Source organism: Pavona decussata, unplaced genomic scaffold, assembly GCF_977016875.1.
Source record: "Pavona decussata unplaced genomic scaffold, jaPavDecu1.1 SCAFFOLD_273, whole genome shotgun sequence".
In the NCBI taxonomy this organism is placed as follows: Eukaryota; Metazoa; Cnidaria; class Anthozoa; order Scleractinia; family Agariciidae; genus Pavona; species Pavona decussata.
Window position 1 is genome coordinate 2,096,177 of NW_028145675.1, and position 23,875 is coordinate 2,120,051.

The window sequence follows — 23,875 nt, forward strand, 5'->3', positions numbered from 1 at the left end:
CCTCATTTATTGATTCTTCCATCCCCGATAAAATATAGGAATTTTCACATAGCTCATTTCCATTGAAGAAACAACTAACAATAACCATCGTGAGAAAACAAACGTGTACGAGAAAAATGCAAATAGAAAGAGAGGATATATGTGTTACATGTATATGCACTGCGGATGAAAGATTAAAAAGAGGAAAAGGTTGTCGTAGTCATATACGCAACCAGACTGTTGCAAAAAACCTGAAAAAAATTCAGGCTTGAACGAGCTATATAACTGCCTGAATTTTTTCTGGTTGCGTTTATAACTGCGAGAACCTTTTCCTCTATTAAATCTTTCATCCGCAGTGCATATACATGTTACACATATATTCATATTCATTTATTCTTCACGGGTATATATTATGATCTCAGAGCATGACCAGCTCCCAGTTGCCTTGATCAGATAGCTCAGTGGGTAGAGCAATGCACCGGCATCGCAGAGGTCATGGGTTCAAATCCTGCTCAAGCCTGGTATTTCTCATTTAACGAAGCCTGTTAATCTCGTACCCATATCTCACTCGGCAGGTTTGAAAATGTGAGATCTCCCTTCCGCATAACCGTGGGAGATCTGGGTACAAGATTAGTAGCCTGTGTACAACCGCCCCCTCTCTCAGGGAGGGGAGGGGGTGGTTGTACATAGGCTGATTTAATGTGCATGCATGACCTTTTAAATATGAAACTTGGCGGCAGTAAAGCCAATGAAAATAAAAGAGGTGTGCGACCTGCTTCAGAAGCCAGAAGACAAGTGTTTACGAACGCTTGTAGATAAGTAGCAATGGACCCTTTGTAGCTAACGGTCAAATGGTAAAAAATCCACCATGCTGAGACCCAAGCTACGCACTGGGACATCCAATACAAAAAAGTTCAAGTTTGACTGGATGAAGTCGCTTTATTTTGCATGTCCCAGTGCGTAGCTTGCGTCCTAGCATGTGTGGATTTTGTACCACGTGACCGTTAGCTACAAAGAGTCCATTGACAGTCAGTATCTACAAATCTGCACATGACACGCGAAAGGAGCACTTTGAGATGAAAATAAGCTTAATGTTCGGATTGTTAAATACCGCTTATTTGTGAAACGAGTTGTGTTATATTCGGTTTTGTGGACTTCGGAGGCCACTTAAGGACGGTGCCTACTTTTGTCACTGCGCATACGTTCTGCACATCTCGAGATATTCGGATTTCCTATAAGTGGTGCCTACTACAAAACTTTTGAATGCAGAGGTCCACACAACGCTGGATTAACAGGAAAAACGAACGCTGAATCTTGATTATACGCTTCTATATTTTTGTTATCTCATATTTACAAGTACGCGGTCTTCATGTCATGTATTAGCCAATCATTTTTTTCCATGTATTTTTCAATCTTTAATTTAAGGAGCCGTTACTATATTTTCCTTCAGTATAGCTCTGGCCCTGAGGAAGACTAATTCTATTGGTCGAATATATTGGCCACTTATAAATCTGCCCTTTGCCCTAGTGCCAGCCTTGCATTCAGTTTTGTATTTTGGTGCCTACTCATACAGGGATATTTTTGCACGGTTTAAAATTATGCTGAGAAAGCAGAACCTAGCTAGTGCTCGTGGTATCCAAAAGAAAATTGGGGGTAACCGTGCATTTTTCAGAGATAAAAAAGCTTCAATTTTGAACAAAACGCCATACATTTCTTTGTCTTTTACTGTTTTTTAGAATAATTAGAATAATTGTTGCTTAATTATCTCTAAAAAAAAAAGTGTGTGGTTGCGCCCAAATTTCCTTTTGGATTTCAATAGCCCTTGCTAAGATCTACTTTCCCTGCATAGTCATAAACCACACAAAAATACTATTTTATTAGTAGGCACCGTCCTTAAATATGCGTGGTTTTTATCCCGCGCGTTTGCCTGCGTTGCACCGGAGCATTCAGCCTCATCAACACACAAGATAATAACCTTAGCCATCCGGATAGGTCGGGTAAACAGCTTTTACCCACGAAGATGTTTTGAGCAAACCCATTGATCCAAGCGCGTCTTTATTCCATTTGAAGCCATGTGCACCAAAGTCTGAATCAGATCAAATTTGTCAAACCTTGGGTTCCGCTAATCAGGAGATCATTGAAGGTCTTTTATCCATGGACAGTGGTGATGGAAGAAGGTGAGTGATGGTTGTTTATCGACATGTCTAGAAATGGTAACTGCTACTCCAATAACTTTGCAGAGACTTATTTTAGGGCCTGAAGAACACACCTTTAAGGGGGTGGGGTTGGTGGGGGATAGGTGGCTTGGATCTAAACGTCGTCGATATTTGGCGATACCAGAAGGAGTAGGCAACATTAACAGGGGACAACAATGCTGCAGGTCTACATTTGGTCAGATTGTTGATCTGGTCGAATAAATTTGGCTATTAGTGGCTAAAAACGTTCTTAACATTTGTTAAGGATTTTACAGATTTCAGGCAACCCCAATCTCACGCTCAGGGCTTTTCACTTAAAAATTGGGTGGGCTGCCCCTCCCAATAGTTAAGGGAAAGCTCTGAGAACGAGGTTGAGATTTCAGGCAAAAATGATGATAAGAAAATTGTTCTGAATACTCTGTGTATGTCTATATATTATTTCATGTAGTATATTTTCAAGCAATCTCGTGCATTTTACTTTGTCCGAACTTTTCTTTCATCTTCTGAAACAAGTTAGGTAAAAACTTTCTCTCTAAATTTCAGCCCGGTATGTTCTTCATACGTTCCTGAAATTTTGGTTCACTTTTCTTATTAAAAAAAGGATGAATGTTTAATCCCAATAGAAATCCAGCTGCAAGCGTTTTTACCTGGTAAATACTATACGTAAATCGGAACCCTCCTCTAACTCAACAGCAATTATTTCCTCGATGTTTAAGATTTTAATAAACCCAGTTGTGCTATGCACGTAATCCCAATACATATTACCTCTATTACTGTAGTCTCAGCGCACCTCTTCAATTAATTCCGAGCCGACCGTGCCGCACCCCCACCGTCACCCAGCCCCCCACTACCACAACCAGACGGAACACCAGACGATTTAAACGTATTCGTACCCAGATCTCTGCTGAGAGGCCCCTGGGATTCTCGATGGCCCGAACTGGGTAGTGTCTGATAATACTGGATCCGGTATGATTTAAGTGGCGAAGCTGTCTTGAGGAGAGAGAAACACAGACAGGAAGTCCAACCGAAAGAAGAGATTAGTTTAATTGGGAGTACACCTTTTAAGAAGATACCAAAAGATTGAAAAGGATATCACACTGCAGCTGTTGGTTATGGAAGCGTTTTAAAGAAATTTGCTCATCGATTGACCGTGCACATGAGGAGAACTGTCGTCCAGTAACAAGTGAAAAAGGACAGCCGGACAAAGATTAAGAGCTGCAAGTCTTTGCTTTGCTTAATTTTAGTAAGTTCAATTAAATGTTTTTGCAATTTTAGATTTGACATTCGATCCTTCGATCCACTTCCGGTTTAGCAGACTAAGGATTTCTCGACTTTGAGATCATACAAGATAGAAAAAGAAACTAATGATTTGACGTTTCGTCCCTTTACTAGGAAAGTTACTCCGCCACCGAGGAGAAGAGAAAGATTCGACAGAAAAGATTTTATCTGACTACATTTCAAGATCAAGGACTGTAAAACCCTGACAACAAGGCAAGTTGAAGATTACATCGAAGTCTTAAGCTCTCAATTCTTTAGCATGAATTAAGCTAAATTGTATTTTCCACTTGCATGCCTCCTGGTATGAGTGATGTAGTTAGAGTCCTAAGTACAGCTTAGATCATCAATAGAAATCTACACATTAAAAGTAAACTCAGCCCAACGTAATAAGTGACCAATCAGTGACCAAATTATACTGTAAGGGGTAATAACTGACAATCAATCAAGCAACTTTTATAACCGATCAAGTATTATTTTGCTTGATTGCAGTTGATACCAATTTATGCCCAATTTAATCTTGAAACCTGCGACATTTATGATTTTGTTATTTAAAAATCATTTCTCAACCATTTGTGTTGCCGGTGATGGCAGGGGTATTTTGCAGAACGCTGAATGCCGAATGCTGAATGCCAAATCCATAGAAGTCCTTTTATCCAATGGCTGCTATAACAACAACTTAAAGCTAACCGTCTGTATAATCAGTGATTAGCCCTAAACAGTATAGAGAAGTGCTTAGACCTAAATAACTTCATCCGTTGCTTAATGCTAATCTGTTATAGGTGGTGTAAAATGCGACATTCAGCATTCTGCATAATACCCCTGCCGGAAAAGCAATGAACAATATTATTTAGGTCTTAAAGCACTTTTCTATACTATTAAGGGTTAAACACTGATTATACAGACGGTTAGCTTTTACTTGTTGTTATGGCAGACATCCGACATTATAGGACTACTATGGATTTGGCATTTGACGTTCGGCATTCCGGATCCAGTGTTCTGCAAAATACCCTTGCTGTGCCAGTGATTAACCAAAATGCATCACGTAACACACACCCAACTACTCTCCCCAATTAGAAAGTATCAGATACTGTTATGTGTCCTGTACGGCCCCATGTGCACTTTCATTGGAAAATTATTGAATAAATTCCCATCTCAAGGTCGTATGGTTTAGTGCAAGCACAGCCGAAAAAAAAAGCAGTGTGATTTGCATGTACAATGTAACTTATCTACAATCCTGGACTTGGTTGTTCGAAGAGCTTATAACTCTATCCAGTGGCTGGAACTTGGCGTGGACAACCTACGATGATTCCAGATTAAAGAAAATTTAATTGTACTTCAACCAATGAATTTTATCCACTGAATAGCACCTTATCTGCTGGATAAAGTTATCTGCTCTTTGAACAACTGGGCTCTGGGCAAAAATGATAGGATGATTTCCAAAACTCAACATGAATGAGCCCCCTGCCCCCATGCTATGTTGTCATGTTGCTGTGTTTACAAAACTTGTATACATGTACAGTCTGAATGATTGCAGTGGCTATCAACATTTCTTGTGGGTGGGGGGGGGGGGGGGGCTCCAAAAATATTGTGCATAATGACAGCACCACTAAGCTTATGGCAACTGGTCATAGATATCTGGAGAACATAAATGTACATGTACACTGCAAATGCCATTTTTGTATCTGTCTCAGAAAAATATTGGGTTTGACAAGTTTGACCTTGTATTTGATCATGAGAACAACTGTTGCTTAGCAATAAGTAATAGAAAACTGCCAGATAAAGATCTAGATCTGCAAGACTTTGCATTGGACTTCAGTAAGTTAAATTGAATTTTTTAGGAAGTATAGAAGGCCAAGTTGCACTGCTGGCATTCTTTAATTTACTTTTAATTTGGAAGGGGTTCTCTTTGCAAGCAGGCAGGTTAATTCTTTGTTTAAGAAGAAGCTAATTATTTCATATTTTGTCCCTTCACCAGTAAATTTACTCGGCCCTTGAGGAGAGAGAATTGCTCTGCCCTATTGAATTTCTTATTGAAGCTCATTTCCAGACATGCAAAGGGCCATACAAATCTGACAGGTAAGTGATTTCTACCTCATATTTTAATGATTTGGCTCAAATTTAAACTTACTTACCAGTATACCGTTACTAAAAAACTCCGGTTAAGGAAATTTTTAGTGACACAGTTTAATAGAGTCTTGTATATGTTGGGGTTCAAAATTTTTATTGGTTTAAACCAGTTTAAATTTATTTTCCTTTGTACAGTGTTCATTACCACAATCTGCAGAGACAAAGGGAAATGAAAATCAAACTGATTTGAAAATTTTTAATTAAACGAAAACAAATTTAAACCACAACATGTATAGCTCAGTACTGGGATTGAACATATACTTTTAAACATAGCTTCATACCACTTTATTAACATACTGTATCAACAATAGCTGTTTCCAATTGAGTGTCATAAAACTAAAACCAAATCAATTACTCTGGCTATTCACAGCAGATGTAAACAGTGCAATAAACCAATCTGAATTTAAAAAAAAAACATACATGTATCCAGCACCAAGACTGCAGGAAAATATATGCGGCTATAACATTAGACACAATTGATTTTGGTTTTGTTTCTGATTGGTTGAGAATATCGTGGGAGTTTTGCTTAGCAATCTCAGAATATCAAAGTATACTGTCTGTACAATTGAATTACTTTTGACACTCAACTGAAAATTATTAATTGAAGGGCTCCATGGAAAAAGGGTGTGGTGTAAGTGATGATTTTGCTAAAAAAAAAACACAAGTGCTCAAAAATCACTGAAATTTAGCATATGGACTTCATTTCAGTTAATAAACATTGCTCTTTATTTTTCCGCTGGTTTCCGCTTCATTTTTGAAAATAACGTATGCAGAAAACCAACTTTCTGCTGTCTCTGCTGTCATTTGTTGATTGAGAAATTACATTGTACATAAGTATATTGTACTTAAAGTTGAATGCTTGATTTGAATTTGGTTACTGGATAATTTGTCTGTCTGGTTTCAAACTGAAGAAAAGAAGTATGCACATTATACAGGTGTACATGTTCTTGCTAACAGGTCCGTGTTCAGTCATGCCTTTTATTTGGTGGAAAAAATTTTCCATGTAGAAGTTGTAAATCAGAGTGATAAATATTGACAGATTAAAATAAAACAGATAAAAGATTAAATAGGAAAAGAATTAATGTTGAGAAAGAGGTTGTTGGTGTCATAATGTGTTAGATTCTTCTGCATACAAGCTTCAATGTAATTTATGCAGTTGCAGTGTGATTTATTATTCTAGAAAGGTGTTATAGCATCAGTTGTAAGATATAGGATCACAGTCAAGATTTTAAGTATTAATGGCTCTTCTTCTGAGTTTTACAATGTTTTGCTGTGTTGTCATAACAGTTGTTCATCCTGGTAGATACAATAATAAGTGTATTTATCAGTTTCATGATGTTAACTGTAGTCACTTTGAGTTGTATTAAATCACGACGTTTCGACTGCTTACTGGTAGTCTTCATCAGGAGATGAGATCGACTACTTCTTGCTGGAACAATGAAGATCAAAATGCACCAATCACAGCCGACCATCATGATAAATTATTAATGGTGCCGTGTGACCAGTCGACCTCATCGCCTGATGAAGACTACCAGTAAGCAGTTGAAACATCATGATTAAAAACTCAAAGTGACTACATCGTGAGACAAACGATAATACACTTATTATTAGCAAAAGAACTAGTTCCCAAGAGATAAAGAACATAATAATAATAATAATAATAATAATAATAATAATAATAATAATAATAATAGACTGTTTATTCACAAATACATGGCAGTCATTAGACTGAATTGCATATTTTACAGAGAAATATATAAATAGGTAAATGCTCAATAGTCAACGTTAATGTCAGTTGCCGATAACTGTTGTTAAATTAAAGTTCAGTTAGTATTAATATATGTACCATAATGATTTGATTCAGCGCCTGGGGCACTTTACTTTTGGCACCTTAAGGGAGGGTGCTTATTAGAGACAAGGTGCATATTCGGGACAGGGCATTTATTGAATTTTTTGAGAAACAACCAAATGTTCAAAACAAAACTTTAGTAAGTATTAAAATAAGTAACAATAACAGAAACTGTAACAGTAACAAATTGTTACATACGGTATGTCAGCTATTAAAGGAAGATGAACCACGTTTGACACATACTCTGAAGGCGCTGTAATGAAATTAGAATAGGGGTGCTTGTACGAATGGGGGTGCTAAATATTAGAATAGGGGCACTTATTAACAAAAACACATTCGCAGTGGGGGGGGGGGGGGAATTTTTTGCATTTCTTCCTCGTGGATTTTTGAGCAAAAGAGAGACTACTTGCTGTCTAAGGGCTGAGAGCATAACAACTTTCTCATGTCAAATTTTTGTTAGAGCTTTTGTTTCACTGAAAATTGCCTGGATTTTTTCATGTGGCCTAGCAGTGAATCAGTTATGACACAGGGGCTGTTTTTTTTTTTCTTTTTTGCTCACTCAATATTTTGATCTTGGCTTATCTGACAACTTAAAGCATAAACTAGGGGTGGGGCTGGAGGGGGGGGGGGGGATATTGTGAGAAGCCTCTGGAGTGGAAAATCCTGGGGGCTGGGGTAATTCCCAAGGAAAAAAATTTCCTTTGAGGTATGGATATTTTATGGAACCAACAACTATATGTAAAGTTTCTCTTGAATTGTGTTTACAGACCAATTTAAGTCCCGACATATCCCAACCCTGTAATGTAAATAACCAGAGTTTTTAATTTGCTGGCAGTGCACCCACTCTAGTAATAATCCTTTATTTGAGTTCATCACCGTTGCCCTACCCAGAATTGAATTACTTGTATGTACCATTTTCACTGAGCCAATTGTTAAGCCTGAGTTTTCCAAAATCTGCCTGCCCCACCCAAACACTATGGCGCCTTTGATGTTTTCGCCGATTTCCAAAAATTTTCCAAACAATAAAAGTTAGGGTCCCAATAGGAAAAGTGTCTCGTTGATAGATTTTGACCGCAAAGTAAACAAATTCTTGCAAAACTTTGCTTAGTGTGACCTATGCCTAATGCAATAATTAATTTGGGGTGGGGTACAATTGTAACCCCCAGCTGGGTCTATAAATTCCAGCTGTTTCTTAGATTAATCCCTGTTGAACAGCTCTTTCACATAGTCTATCTTTTTTAGCACCTGCCAAGATTACATTGAATTAATAGGGTTGTAACTTCACAAAGTCCTCAATTTTGATATTTATGATCATTGACAGACAAGCACTTGCCATGCATACATTTTATAAAATTGATCGGTAACATACTCTTTTTTTCTGTATTTGTTGTTGGAAAGGTCAAGAATCTACATTTATTTATTACCTCATTTTCACTGTACGTGTTTTAAATTATTTTTACCAGAGGTACAAAGCAACACTCAGCCTGATTGACGGACAGGGAACAAGATGGAGTGATACCAGCTCCTTTTAAAAAGGGTACACCCTAATGTATCTTTATGACCTCTGGCTGCCTTTTATCTCCTACCCTGTATATCCCACGAATTATTGCCTTCAAAGCTCGTCACTATTAAGCCTTTCAACTATGATCCTAATCAGATGGTTTGGGAAACTTGGAGTGCATTTCCTCGTCTCTCAAAGTTGGTATATTTGTATATAATTATATATATATTTTAAATCTCTTCAACAATACCAACATCTGTACTGTAAGCTGCTTAAATTATCCCTCCCCAACTCCTATTCATTGTTGAGCACTACCATAGTAGACTAGCACTTCTAGAGATAACAGATGCCTCAATAATTATTGTTTGTGCTTTCTTCATGGCTCCCTTGTACAGGGAAGGAGTGAGATGGGAACAAATGCCTACACTGTAAAATAGCTGCATTGTCCCAAATGATTCATGCATGATAGCGCGTTAAGCTACTAAGGCAAAAATTAAAACACAGGTTTCAATGGTTGAAGAATTCAATAAATACACCATTGGACACGATGACTTTTTTGTTTATGTAAATCAAGTTTGTAGGAAAACATTGCTTTCACTACTAGATTGTGCTTTGCTATGAATGAAATGCAGCCCATTATTGTTACCATTCAGTGTAACACCTTAATTGGAAAAGTGGCCATGTTGGGATTTAGAGTAAAGTACGCCCCCCACCCCTCTCCCCCACTCCAACTCTAATAAGCCCCTCTTCCTTTTCTTAAGGTCTTTACTTGTTAATGAAGGAGTATTTTGTACATTTTGGATGGGGGTGTGCTGCTAAGACTGTGAAACCATATAATTTCTGTATACATGTACAGTGTAGCTGTAAATATATGGGAGGCCCCACTCTCAAGGCACCCCCACTTTTCTCACTTCTTCCCCCCCCCCCCCCCCCTTCCTCCAGCTATGCCTGTTGTGAGGGCTATGACAACAACAACAGCAACAACTTTATTTCTCAATTCCTTGCATTTTCAAATTGTGTCAAACATGTACATTTACACTGAATATACATGTATGTAATATATAAGGAAATGCCTAGCAGCGAGATACCAACAACATGCACAATAAGTCTGCTTACTGTAAATGTTCAAGTTATCTACTTCTCATCTGCTAAAAACACAAGCAAAATTTAAAATGCTTGAGCTAGTGTCCTATTGCTGTCTTAAATGTACACACCTGTTTACTATGACATTCGCTCCTGATTGATTTTTCTTTTTTAAGTAGTTTTATATACATATTTTTTACATTTTACATTTTATATTATATATTTTTACTTTAATCACAACTTATTATAATCGAAGTAATACTCCTATTGTTAAACATATAGACATAAAATGACTTATATCGTAAATATAGTACATAGGTAGATATAGAATTTATAGAGGATTCGTCATTTCAATACTGCTGTCACACGTAATATATATACACATTGTGCTTTTGTAATTATTGTAATGCTCATTTGATCATCTTGTCATGGAAAATGCGGAATATAAGTGAATAAATTATTAATTATTATTACACTACATGTACATTCCAATAAATTGTAGTCAGTACATTGCATTTTTCTTGAAGGACATTTTGAGAGACACTAAGATATAGAACCACATGTCACTCTTAAAGGGAACAAGTTTGAGCGTTAGGCACTATTATGTATTACCCTCGCTAAATAAAGACTCTACTACTGCTACCACCTCTACACCAAAGTAGTAGAGCGATGCTTGTCTCAGGCAGACATGTTGGATTACATTCTGCATACACTATGCAGCGCAGCACCTCTGTAGATCAGTAAAAAACTGTAGTTAGGCTGGGCATCTAGCACTTCAACCGGTCTTGCCCATTCATTTAAGAACAAGACTGCTTTCCATTTATGAATTAGGGATCGATAACGACTGATCTTTTTAATGTGCCTGCAAATACTGTAAATAATAATTCTCCTTGGGGCTTATTCACTCCTTACTTGCTCCCTCACGTGTATTTTCTTCACGCAGGTAAATAAATAAGAGAGTTGGGCGTTAATGGAGAGAGAGGCATAACAGAAATTTTAGGGTTGCTGTATTGGTATTTGATGCTAGATCTTCCATCGTGATATATAAATAATCCACATATAGTGCACCTACTGCGTTAATAATGCCTGTTGTGTTATTCATTATACTGTACATGTTGGTTCTAATTTTCAGTCTGTGGATCTTATGTTTGACCTTTCATCTAAAAGCCAAAGTGATTGAGGATTATGCGAAGCTTTACATGAAGGCTCCATGTTTTTGTTTTGCAGATTTGCGTTGAGGTCACCATTGAAGTCATGTTTCAAGAAGTGCCTGAACCAAAACCCCATTTTTCCACTGGTGAAAAATTGAAAGTAACTCTTCTTGGTAGCGAGTGGAGCTCATCAGCTGGTGGTTTGTCCACACTGAACAGAGAGCTTGCAATTCATTTGGCACAACACCCTAAAGTCAAAGTCTCTCTCCTGGTCCCAGAGGGTGCTTGTAAAGATGAAGACAAAAGAGAGGCTCAGAGTTATGGAGTAACTGTTGTTGATGCAAAGGAACGCCCAGGCTATGAACCTCTTGACTGGTTGAGCTTTCCACCTCAAGACCTTAGCATGCATGTTGTTGTTGGCCATGGTGTGAAGCTTGGTAGGCAAGGGCAGGTTATAAGAGATAATTCTACTCGATTTCCCAATTGCAAATGGGTGCAAGTGGTGCATACTGCTCCTGAAGACCTCAGTAGGTACAAAAGCTACTCTGATCCAATTTCAAAGGGTGAAAAGAAACATCAGGTTGAAGTTGATCTCTGTAAAATGGCTGATCTGGTTGTGCCTGTTGGACCGAGACTGGAAGATTTTTATTCTTCCTATCTACGACGATGCAAGGAGAATCAGGATATTTTCACTGTCACGCCAGGTCTTTTTGAGAGGGAATTTGGGGACTTAAAGCAAGCTCCTAATGATAGTGGTGAATTTAAAGTGTTGTTATGTGGTCGTGGTGATGATGAAGACTTTCAGCTCAAGGGATATAACATCGCTGTTGAAGCATTTTCTGATCTCCGGCTGAAAAATAAACCTTATCATCTTATCTTTGTGGGTGCACCTGATGGAAAGCAGGATATAGTAAGAGAAAAACTTCTCCAATGTGGCATCGCTGAAGAGCAGCTGACTGTGAGAAAGTTTGTGCAAAGCCGGGAGGGAATGAAAGATTTGTTGTGTGAAGTGGATCTTGCCATCATGCCATCTAAATCAGAGGGATTTGGTCTGGTTGCCCTTGAAGCCTTGTCAGCTGGTTTACCCATCCTTGTGGGTAGAAAGTCAGGATTGGCAAGAGTATTAGAGAACATTCCCTGTGGTAAATCATGCATAGTTGATTCAGATGATGCTACAAAGTGGGCAGAGGCAATTGAAGGTGTCCGTGTCAGGTACAGGGTGCTGCTTGAAGAGATCAATTTACTGAGAACTTCTTATGACAGGAAATACAGTTGGAAGCAACAATGCGAAGCCTTTGTGGAAACCATTTGGCAAATGGTTCATGGTATGGGATTTTGTTTTGTTTTGTACATCTTTGGCTGTGTCAACCCTCATTCACTCCAAGAGTAAAATTCACAGTCCGTGTATTGCTTGGTTCTAACGTCTGAGTCAGTGGATGAAAACCAATAATGTGAGATTTGAAGTGAAAGCTATTGATCACTACTTTCCTGAGAAGCTGGCTGTTGTTGTTGTTTTTAATGAAATTTTGAATAATTTTCAGTTTTGATAAGTGTTCTTGGAGCTGAAGGGTTTTAAGGATTGTCAAGGAACGTGGTGCTTCCTAATACAGAGATATTGTGTGCCGTTTATCGCTATATGGGAAAAGCAGATATTAGCAAGTGCTGTTAGAATCCAAAAAGAAAATCGGAGGGAGTCATGCATTTTTTACAGATAAATTAAGCAATAATAATTTCAAAAGATATATATAACATATGACATATTTTCCACATTGTTGCTCAATTATTTTTGAAAAATGCATGTTTACCCCATTCTTTTTTTAGTTTCCAAAATTCTTGCTATTGTAAGATCTACTTCTCCCGCATAGTTAAAAGCTGGGCAAAAAATGCCGTTGTCCTTCTTATAGCTGCCAGTCCTAGGAAACCGTGTTTCTTGGGCCATCCCATGATGCACAGTACGTGTGAACAGTATAGAGGCACCATTCTTTAAGTCACGTTTAGTGATGTTAATGAATATCAACATCAGTGAAATAAGCAAACGTCTCTGCTGCCATAGTGTTGTCCATCTTAAACAAGATAGTTTGTTTCTTGCTACATGAAGTCTTAAATGTATGGGTACTATTTATACCTGTTTTTCTTTGAGGATGGGAGTCCCTGACAAAATATATACTGGCGGCAACTGTAAGTTGAGATATTGGGGTTTTAGAATTATCCCATCCACGTGGAGAGGCATTGTTGTATGCACATGTATAAATATCAGTTTCTGCAGATGCTGTAATTGCCCAAATGTTAAGTTTGAGTTCTGACTAATGTTTTGATGCCATGATCTTTGAACGTTGATGACTCTAGGATATTAAACGATGGTGTCTAACCACGTATTTTTTGCAGGACCTTCTAGTGGCAGCGGGAAATTAACCAAAGAAGCTTCCCATAATGAACAGAAGTCAGCTGCAGTCGCACCAGATACATCTCCTTTGAGGCAGAAACCTTTATTGGAAGGAGTAAAGGAATGTTCTGGAACCAATGAAGAAGGTGCATCAACGAGTAAACAGTCTCCCCAAATAGGTGAAAAGCCAAGCATTCCAGGACCCCTCTTTGACATTAAAGGTACAGAACTTTTTTTATTACATAAACGCCAGTGAAATACCAGGTGAGCTTTCGCGCGAAAACGTGATATCTTCACACCTGAAAATAACACCGTTACGATGGTTACATAATAATTCGCGCCTTTCGCAGCGAAAATGAAATTGGTTTGGTATTTCATTGGTGTTTATATAATAAATAGAATATTGCATGTCCGCTTGGAGATACGAAATTTCTCTTCTCGTGTTAAAAAATATTTCACTCGTTCGCTGCGCTCACTCGTGAAATATTTTTCAACACGAGAAGAGAAATTTCGTATCTCCGCGTGGCCATGTGATATCTTCTATTTTTTTGGAATAAATTATTCTGATCTATGGACCACACGGTCCCTGGCCACCTAGATCAGTCCACACACCACTAAAAGTTGCTCAATGATTTGGCTACTAATTGCAGTAAGGCTGCGCAGTCCATTTTATTGCGAGTAGGCATGTGTCATAATCTTGTCCAGCATGCTGATGGCTTATTTAGTAAACTCGACCTGCTGCTTCGCCAGCAACTTTTTCTTTGCAGAAGCTTTTCATAGCATGAGCCAATTGATAAGTAAAAAGAGCTCATTTCCATGACTTTTTGTTGATTTTCAGACACTTTTCTCAGGATGCTAATTGAAATCAATGGCCCAGATGTAAGTGATGAAAAGAAGGACTTTATCTATAACCTTTTAGGAGCTGTAGGAGAGGAGTATGTGAAATCCCACAACCTGACACCTGAACTAGAACGCGTCGCGGCCTTTTATCAACATCTGGAAGACCATTACAAGTTGTGCCTAGTGACTATTGGGAAAGGCTCTTTAGAAATTATAGTACAATGCCCTACCCTAGAAAGTCTTGAGCATCTGTGGAGTGACTATCTCTCTGGTCATCTAAGTGAAGTAGCTGAAAGGTACATTGTTACTGGTGAAATTAAGAGGAAACTTGACCTGGACACAGTTAGATTGAAGATAACCATCGTGGAGGAAAATTACTTTGTATGCAGAAGGGCTTTGGTTGAAATGTCTGGTAAGTTTTGTTCATGATAAGACACAGCTTTCATAGAATGGAAATCGGGAATTTAACTTTCGCGCTTTAAGTTAAAAGAAAATTTATACATGTGTTTTAAAAGGTGATGTTAGGAAATAGGAGTTCCAGGGCTGTGCACAGCCAAACAAAAATACATTGAACTGTTGAGAATTGAAAGCAACTAGAGAAATTGTAATTATTTGAAGGGTTCTGATATAATGCGACTATGCATTCTGCCTTGTCAATAAACACTGTCAGAGGGAGGAAAGCGACTGCCATTACGCTTAGTGAAGGCGGCTAGTGTTTTTCTTGATTGCAGTAATTTTACAAAAATTCTTTAACACACTGACATTAAACTTATCTTGATAATCTTACAAATTAAGCTTTACGTTTTCCCTATATTCAGTATAACAACAAAGTGTTCAAGGGTTTCCTGCAAAACGGGTTTATATGGCTCTTTGGCGAAAAATAAAAAAAAATAAAAAACGTTTCCAAATTTGCACTGCCGATTTTGCTCGTTCATATTCCTGTTGCGATGGAGTACATTGTCTTACCAAACACATGAACTAGGATACATTTTTGTCTATATCTACAGTATGTCAAAAACGTTGCTTACTTTGTAAATCAAACTTTAACTTCCATTTAAGTTACATTTTTGTTATTTTCATGTACTATGTTACTGAAACTTAAAGTCTCGACACAGCATCTAGGTGCAGAGCGACAGAAGATATTTAGCGAGCATTTCAAACAGCCATATAATAGATCTGTACTTCTCAAACTCATTAATAATTCATCAAGAGAAAACAAAGAAAATCACTACCGTGACCGTGGTTTGGATATGTGATCCTAATTACCATAAAATTTTGCCAACTTTAGCCTTGAATTTCTCTAAGAATTATTGTTCATTTGAGAAGCCATATCAAACACTCGAAAGTGTGTTTCATCGGACATCCAAACACCTTGAAGTCGTTTAAAAAAACTCGACTGGGGCACTCTGGTGCCCAATTATTAGCAAGCTTCAATTCACCATCCATTTTATCATCACCGAAGACACTTTGGACATTGCTATTGCTAGAAGTATGAGAAACAAGTGTCAAATGTGAACATAGTAGATGACTGAGATTACCACGAGTAGCTTTAGTTTAGTTTGTACACGGCCTCACAAGCTGTAGCTTTAATTTTTGCGTGTATATACATGTATAAAGGTTGCATGTATGTACGTATGTATGTATGTATGTATGTATGTATGTATGTATGTATGTATGTATGTATGTATGTATGTATGTATGTATGTATGTATGTATGTATGTATGTATGTATGTATGTATGTATGTATGTATGTATGTATGTATGTATGTAACATCGAACCGGTGTACAGAAGGTCACAGGTTTGATTCCCGTCGCGTCGCTTTTGTTTCACGATAAGCAAGGAACCAAGCAATCAATTAATTACCTCATTTTTGTACACGATAGGCAAATAAAGTATAAAATTGTGCTTGAGGGGTCGTGTGTAGCTAACACTAAAATTAGGTACTAGTACATGTTACTTACAGTATAATGACTTAAAACCTACATACATCTGTAAATTAAAAGAGTGTCTTATGACAAATTCAAAATCAAAATTACAAGTAATCGAATTAGGAATCTGATGTAATAGACCTTGGTGGAGATTGGGCACACCAAAGGTAAGTTCCTTTAGTGGATCATCCCTCTTTACTCTTTAAAAATGCATCTTTATTATTTCGTTACCGAGCTTGAAGTTTACGTTCTTTCTTCTTGGGTGTAGCTTTGGTTTTTTGAGAATCAGAGGCTTACTTTTGTTGTATAGCCACAGTAGCCATGGTCACAAGAATTGAATACAGTACAGAATTTGCCAATTCGATCATCTCATTTTGTACAATTAAACGGACTGGTAATTTATTGTTATTTAACCAGGGGAAGCAAGTAGTAGTGACTTTCTACCTGAACACACTGATCCAACAGGAAGGGACTCACAACAGGCCGATGAATTTCAAAAGGTAGAACCTAGTCACTTTTTGTTGAACACCATGAGAAACTGATGGTAATGAATATATGTGTTAGAAGTGGTGTTAGTCTTTACACCAGGAATTTGAAAACCACAGTCATGTTAGCGGTAACCTACTTTGTTGCGTGCATGTGAAGAGGTGTTAAACATTGTTTTATCAGGGAAAAGTATGTATTTGTTTATGTCACATAGATTTTGAGAGAATTTAGCACGGTGATGTTTCTTGTCTTTGCCCTTTTGCAGGATGGAAAACAGAGTATTCACTGGACGATTAGAGCAGAAAGGGCCAAAGTAAGTGTAGAGTTCGTATATGTATATGTTGACTGTTACATTACTAGGATCTTGATATCAGCAACGAGTAAGTCTTTGGATGAATGAGTTACATAGTATTCAAAAAGAGACAATGTAGAGGACATTGAATTGATCCTCCACTCTTTTAGCAAATTGGCCCTAAATTTTGTCTCAACAAATTGTACGACATTTTAAGGTGCAAAACGTGGTTATAACTATTGTCCATTTTACCTTCATTCTGCCATTTTGTACTTTTGGCATGATATGGTTACCGCTTTTAGGAGTAGCAGTGGTTTTCCCCTGTGAAATAATAGGCAACCATATGGCGTCACGAATTCGAAAATAATGGCGCGCAGGCAAATTAAAGGCAAACTTGACGGTGATAAAATCTCGTTTTGTCTTGCTTTGAAATTGGGTTTCGAGCGCTGTTTGAAATAATACGATATTCTCGATAATTTTAGGTCAATTTATTTCATGACAATTTACTATGCTGTTTGCTTGAAAAATGGAAAGCATAGGATAGTCTTTGCTTCTGCACTGAATAAGAACATAAGCCTCTTGCGCCTGACAATAAAAACGCCAGCCAAGGCAATTGTTCCATTGCATTAAACAAGAAGCTCAAATATCAACAAAATCCCCAATTACTTCTTTACCAAGCCCTCAACAGAAATACTCTGATTTGTTTCCAAGAACCCACATTAATTATTTACCGGCCATACTACTGAATTTTATCCTAAACTCGCTACTTTACAGAGTGTTATGATCACGTATTACCCGAGTAATTGCTATCGTCAGGATTTGATAATCCCTTCATCTACCCTAAGGTCGATGTGTTTATTATCAACAGGCATCAAGAAGTGCTCTGCACAAAGCTACAATCAGTGGGCAATCTGAAACTGTCAAAATACTTCTTGATAGTGGTGAAGATGTGGACCAAAGAGACCAGGTTTAAATATATTCCAATTATGGAGATTAACGTGCAGACGTTTGTGTTTTTTGTATTATTTTGCATCGCGTTCTTTTGCGTTGAATTGTACCGCGTCGCATTGCATTGTAGTGTACAACCAGTCTTGTGTTTATTGTATTGTATCGTTTGTGTGGCAACCTTGCCTTTTAATGTACCTGTAATGGCTAATTCTATGTAGCAGCTCTCGTCAGTTTGTAATCCCCTTAATTGTGTAGCAGCTGCTATTGGTTTTAGGGTTAAGAGTATTGTTGTTTTTTGTTGTTTTTGTTGTTTTTGTTTTTGTTTTGTTCTTCTCTAGAAGGGTTGTAAGCCAATGACGTGAGATCTTTTGAGAGCTGCTACATCGTCCGGATTTCAATAATGGTTCAGTCCTTTTATACCATGGATTTAACCGCTGGCTGGTTATAAAATGTTTCGCAGTTAAATCTGTTGTAAATCTGCTTTCTGGTTGCGATCAAATATAGCCATTGCGAAACCCCATGTAATTTTTCTGTGCTTTTTTTTTTTTTATATTTGCAAGTTTTCTCTGACGCCTCTTCACCTTGCCTGTTGGTATGGACAGGAATCTGTTGTCAGACTGTTGTTAGAACATGGTGCAAATGTCAACGCTCTAGACAGGGTGAGTTGAGTAAACAGACGTCCTCAACTTGTTACCTCTTTAGTAAAGATATCAAATTTGTCCCTGTTTAGTTGTCAGAGAGAAGGAGAACTTACTTTTCAACAATCTAGAATCGTTAGTTACACATTTTTCAACCACCTTTCGTCTCTTCGAAGGTCGATGCAAACCTGGTGTAAAGTCCACGAATTTCCTTAATGCCACAATGGTCCTTCGCACACCCCTCCCTCTTTAATCCCTGTTTAAGTTTCTCTTTTAATGCAATATGTGTATAAGTATGTTTCTTTACCGGCTTTCATTTCCAACGCGGTATTTTTAGTTTCAGCGTACTCCTCTGCAAAAAGCTGAACGCCACAGTCATCAATCCATAGTGCGGTTGCTCCTGAAGAATAACGCAAGGCCAAGTTGCAGACAGCCGGTAAGATATTGAGTCGTTTTTCCCTTCCCTCTTTATAAAGTTCTCTTGGATAAATGAGAAGTAACATGAAGGGTGTAATTAATGTTGTGCCGCTTGCACTAATGACACAAATGATAGACCAGAGGATGAACTCAGTCTGCTGTCTATGTTAAAGTGCTAAAGGCGAATCCATAAATTTCCCACTGAGGGTTAGCCCCTAGTAAGGAATTGAGATATCTCAGGAAGCAAGGGGAAAAATCGTCGACCTCGATGGGAATCAAACCCACGACCTCCGGATTTGATCAACCGTCGTTCCACCGACTGAGCTGCAACCGCAGATTTTGAGATGCTGGGTTCAAGAAGATGGAATCTAAATCCAAAAGCTTACAGTCAGCTTTTGCTGACTGTACTTTAAACATTTGAACGAAAGCTGTACCAAGAGCCAGATCTTGTCTCGTCGTTCGTTGAGGCCCTACGATGCCTTGCCTGAAGAGGTAACACGTGGGACACATCATCTTTACTCAACTCACCCTGTCTACAGCGTTGGCGTTTAGTAAATAATAATAATAATAATAATAATAATAATAATATTTAATATTTATCTTGCCCATTTTCTATAAAAATAATCAAATGCGTATTACAGACATTGCAATATAATCGAAAAGAAAAAAAATAAGAAAAAATAATAAGAACCCGTTAACATTACAATTACTATGGAACAAAAAGATGAAAACTGCAATATTTACAATTGCCAACGAAGGAAATGTCAGCAGACAACAGTTTAAGTTCACAAAAATCCCTTATGTCAACTTTTATTGGACCCTGTGTACAAATTTAAACCATCACCTTGTTATGCTTTTGTATTCCCAAATACAAATAAACACATTCAAGATGGCTGTACAAACTACAACTCTAGTTTATTTACTCAAGCGAGGCAATACATAACCGCGCGAGCACGTGCTCTTTATAAAGACTGGGAACTAGTATTTCACAACATCTCTCTTTTTTTTTTTTTTTTTTTTAACACCCGTGCATCCCAAACAAAATATAAACGAGACTAACAAAATTTGCATCAAAATCAACTTTAAACTTAATGGTCATGACTTGCATCAAAACTCTGTTCATTTAATATCGATACAAAGTCTGGTAACAACTTGTGAAATGTTCTCTCTAATCGGTCACATAGTCTAAAAACCAAACAGGTGGTCGGATAATTAATTTTGACCCTTAAAATTGACTTTCTCGGAGCTTACTGGATCATGGACTGGACTTGTGGTGTTGGTTTCTGAATCTTCTAGTCGCTGCTGCTGATTTGTTGCTTCCATTGTCTTAATCAGATCACGTCTGTTTCTTCTGTAACTGGTTCTTTCTGAGTTAACAACGTACGATCTTGGCGCATCGGTTACCCTGGTAACTACAGCAGGTGTCCATGTCTTTTTTCCTGGCTTTCTGACTCGCACAGTGTCTCCTGTGTTCAGGGGTTTCAGAACTTTTGCATTCCGGTTGTAGTACTGCTGCTGTATTTCTACAAGACGACTGAGACCGTTCTTAATATTTCCGGTTGGGTACTGTGGCTTTAGTAATGCAGGCTTGGTAGGTAGTTGGGTTCTGGTTCGACGCCCCATAAGCATCTGTGCTGGCCACAGGCCAATTTCCTCGATGGGAGGGTTTCGGTAGGCTAACAAACCAAGCTGAAAATCCTTTCCTTCAACTTTTTGCTTTCTTCAGAATGTTCTCAGCTGTTTGAACTGCTCGTTCTGCAAGACCATTACTCTACGGGTATGTGGGCGATGACGTAATATGCTTGAACCCATATTACATTGCGAATTCGGCAAACTCATGGCTACTGAACTCGGGCCCATTGTCACTGACTATTATCTCAGGGATTCCGTATCTTGCGAACTGAGGTTCAATGTGGTTAATCACTGTCTTGCTTTTACTATTAGGCAAGTGGGACACCTTAAAGAACTTTGAGTAGTAGTCAACCATACCCACATATTCTTGTTTGTCAAGTTCAAACAAATCAACAGCAATCTTTTGCCATGGCTTTTCAGATAATTCATGGCTCTTAAGTGGTTCTTTAGCTTAAGAATTTCTGTACATGTTACAGGCATTGCACTTGGATACTATGTCTGCTATCTGTTGGTTCATTCCTGGCCAATACAAGAGATCTCTGGCTCAACGTTTGCACTTTTCGATGCCTAAATGGCTGCTGTGAATTTGACGTAGCATTTATTCTACGTGTGACTGGCATGTTTTCAATGGTGACTACTTCAAATTCATCCTTTGTGTTGGCTGCAGCTTCAGTGCTTTCTTCTGGAGCACGGCTTAGAGTGTCTGCAAACTCCACTTGTAGGTCATAACGCTGTAACCTTAACATCATTCGTTGCAATCTCTACGGTGCCTGAAATAATGGTTTGTTAAACAAGGCTTCCAAGGGTTTGTGGTCGGTCTGAACTTTACTTTCTTGCCATAAACATACTGGTGAAATTTGGTACATCCATACACTATTGCCAATAGTTCTTTCTCTATCTGCGCGTAGTTTTTTTCAGCAAAGTTAAGTGACCTGGATGCATAACACACTGGTCGACCTTCTTGTAGTAGACACGCCCCAAGTCCATAGGATGATGCGTCTACTGAAACTGTTGTGGGCTTTTCGACATCATAAGCTCGGAGTGTTGCATCACTTGTCAGCTTTTCTTTAATGGCTTAGAATGCTTTCTCTTGTCTTTAGGACCAATGCCATTCCACTTCTGACACCATGTTATGCTTTTATATTCCCAAATACAAATAAACACATTCAAGATGGCTGTACAAACTACAACTCTAGTTTATTCACTAAAGCGAGGCAATACATAACCGCGCGAGCACGTGCTCTTTGTAAAGACTGGGAACTAGTATTTCACAACACACCTTTTACCTGGAAAGGTGGCAAAGTTTTTTCTGTAAATCCATGCATTTTTTTACTATAAACCTTAAAATTACCAGCCGGTAGCCCCCTGCATTTGTTGTGTTGCGCTGACTAGCTCTGTCTTCTTTATTGCAGCTTAGTCTAAAGAGACTTTCACAACAGTCTTTCCTGCAAGTTGATAGAAGATCAGGACTTAACCTGCTACAGGCGGCTGTCTTTGAAGGGGAGTATGGTATCCTCTGGAAAGCGCATGGCCTTCTCGATAACTTTGTAAAAGAGATGAATTCTAAAATAGGAAATGGTGCTCAATTGTTCCCAGGAAAAGCCGAATTTGATATTCTCTCGAGTTTGAAGAAAAGAAGGAAAGGTAATGAGAATATCGACAAACTCTACGAACAGGAAGTCGAAAAAGACATCACACTTACAGAGCTGCACAGGTGTTCTTGCAATGATGACGTAGAAAAGGCAGTGGAGCTTGTTTTAAATGATGATGTGGATATTAATATTCCGGCATTATACAATCGCACACCTCTGTTGTGGGTGAGTCTGTCGTCATCAAGTATGATGATCACGACGCTACTTGATCTTGGCGCCGATGTTAATGCCCAAAGAACGGATGACAAAGTGGCACCTTTAAGGTTGGCGGCTGACTGGAACAACTACATGGCCACTCACCTGCTTTTGGAGCGTGGTGCTGATATCAACCTGCGAAGCAAATACGGCACAGCTCTTCATGGTGCAGTTGAAGGCAATCACCAAAACGTCGTTAGATTGTTGCGTGAAAACAACGCGGATTTGAGTAGTCAAGATTCTGAAGGAGATTCTCTTCTCCACTTGTCTGTTGATAGGGGACTCTTTGAAACTACTCAGCTTTTGATTGAGGCGGGTTGTAACGTCAATCTACGGAACAAGAGCGGCAGAACTCCACTTTATATTTCAGTCAAGAATAAAAATGAACAGATCGTTAAACTTTTGCTTGAATGCAATGCAGATGTTGGCATGGAATACCAGCAGAACCCTGAAGAAAGAATTTACCTTGTTCGTGCGAAAGACGGAGGCAAACCATCCTGGCACTATGTCTTGGTAGAGAGACATTTATTGAGTTTATTTCTGAGCGGACCAATAGGGGTTCTTTGGACCTAGCAGACTTCGGAGACGTTCTTAAATCTGGGTGGGGGGAGAATCCTCCAGAGAACACCATAGACAATATACTTCAAACTCGTGTTGACATCTTGAAAGAAATTCCTGGCGAGACTCTCCTTCATGTCGCAAGCAGAAATAACAGCGTCAGCATAATCGATCTGCTGGTAAAGCACGGTGCTTGGAATGTTAACGCTCGTGATGCAGACGGTTTTACTCCTCTGCACGAAGCAGTGGTCAATGGCAACATGCAAGCTGCCAAAAAGCTTGTTGATTTCAAAGCTGACGTCAACCAAGCTGTGGCCATAGTGGACATGGCTAACACGAACAAAGAAATAGAAATTGAAGAGTATCTCAAGTCCGTGATAGTTCCCACGTAAAAAACGTGATGGAGGATGGAGAGGATAGAGAGGATATTGCACATGCAAACCCCGCTGCACAAGCTCCCAGTTTCCAATTCAATCTTGAAAGGTTACGCTTGATAGGGAACACAGTACAGAGAGAAGGTCGTCAATTTCTAGACGCTGTTTATGCTGCTGCGATTAGCTCTAACCCTCCTTAACTTCCTACGTGAAGTCAGTAATTTTTTTTACTTTACAGAGCTTTTTAACCGAAGGACATTCCAAAAACAGATTTTGAATATACTGAATCGATATTGAGTTTGTGTACCTAACTGCAACGCTCTCTCATTTGTGAATTGTTTCAAGTTCAATATATGAATTTTTATAT

General features: G+C 38.5%; 1 pseudogene across 1 annotated transcript; it reads left to right on the plus strand.

The window, feature by feature from the left end:
- Positions 1–5,338: 5,338 nt before the first annotated feature.
- On the plus strand, positions 5,339–23,535 carry LOC146455556 (uncharacterized; annotated as a pseudogene). Its single transcript, XR_014859023.1, has 11 exons — positions 5,339–5,528; positions 8,892–8,965; positions 11,240–12,488; positions 13,549–13,767; positions 14,385–14,798; positions 16,734–16,816; positions 17,068–17,115; positions 17,963–18,061; positions 18,603–18,701; positions 19,018–19,116; positions 22,142–23,535. The product of XR_014859023.1 is annotated as an uncharacterized LOC146455556 (transcript).
- The last annotated feature ends 340 nt before the right edge of the window (positions 23,536–23,875 follow it).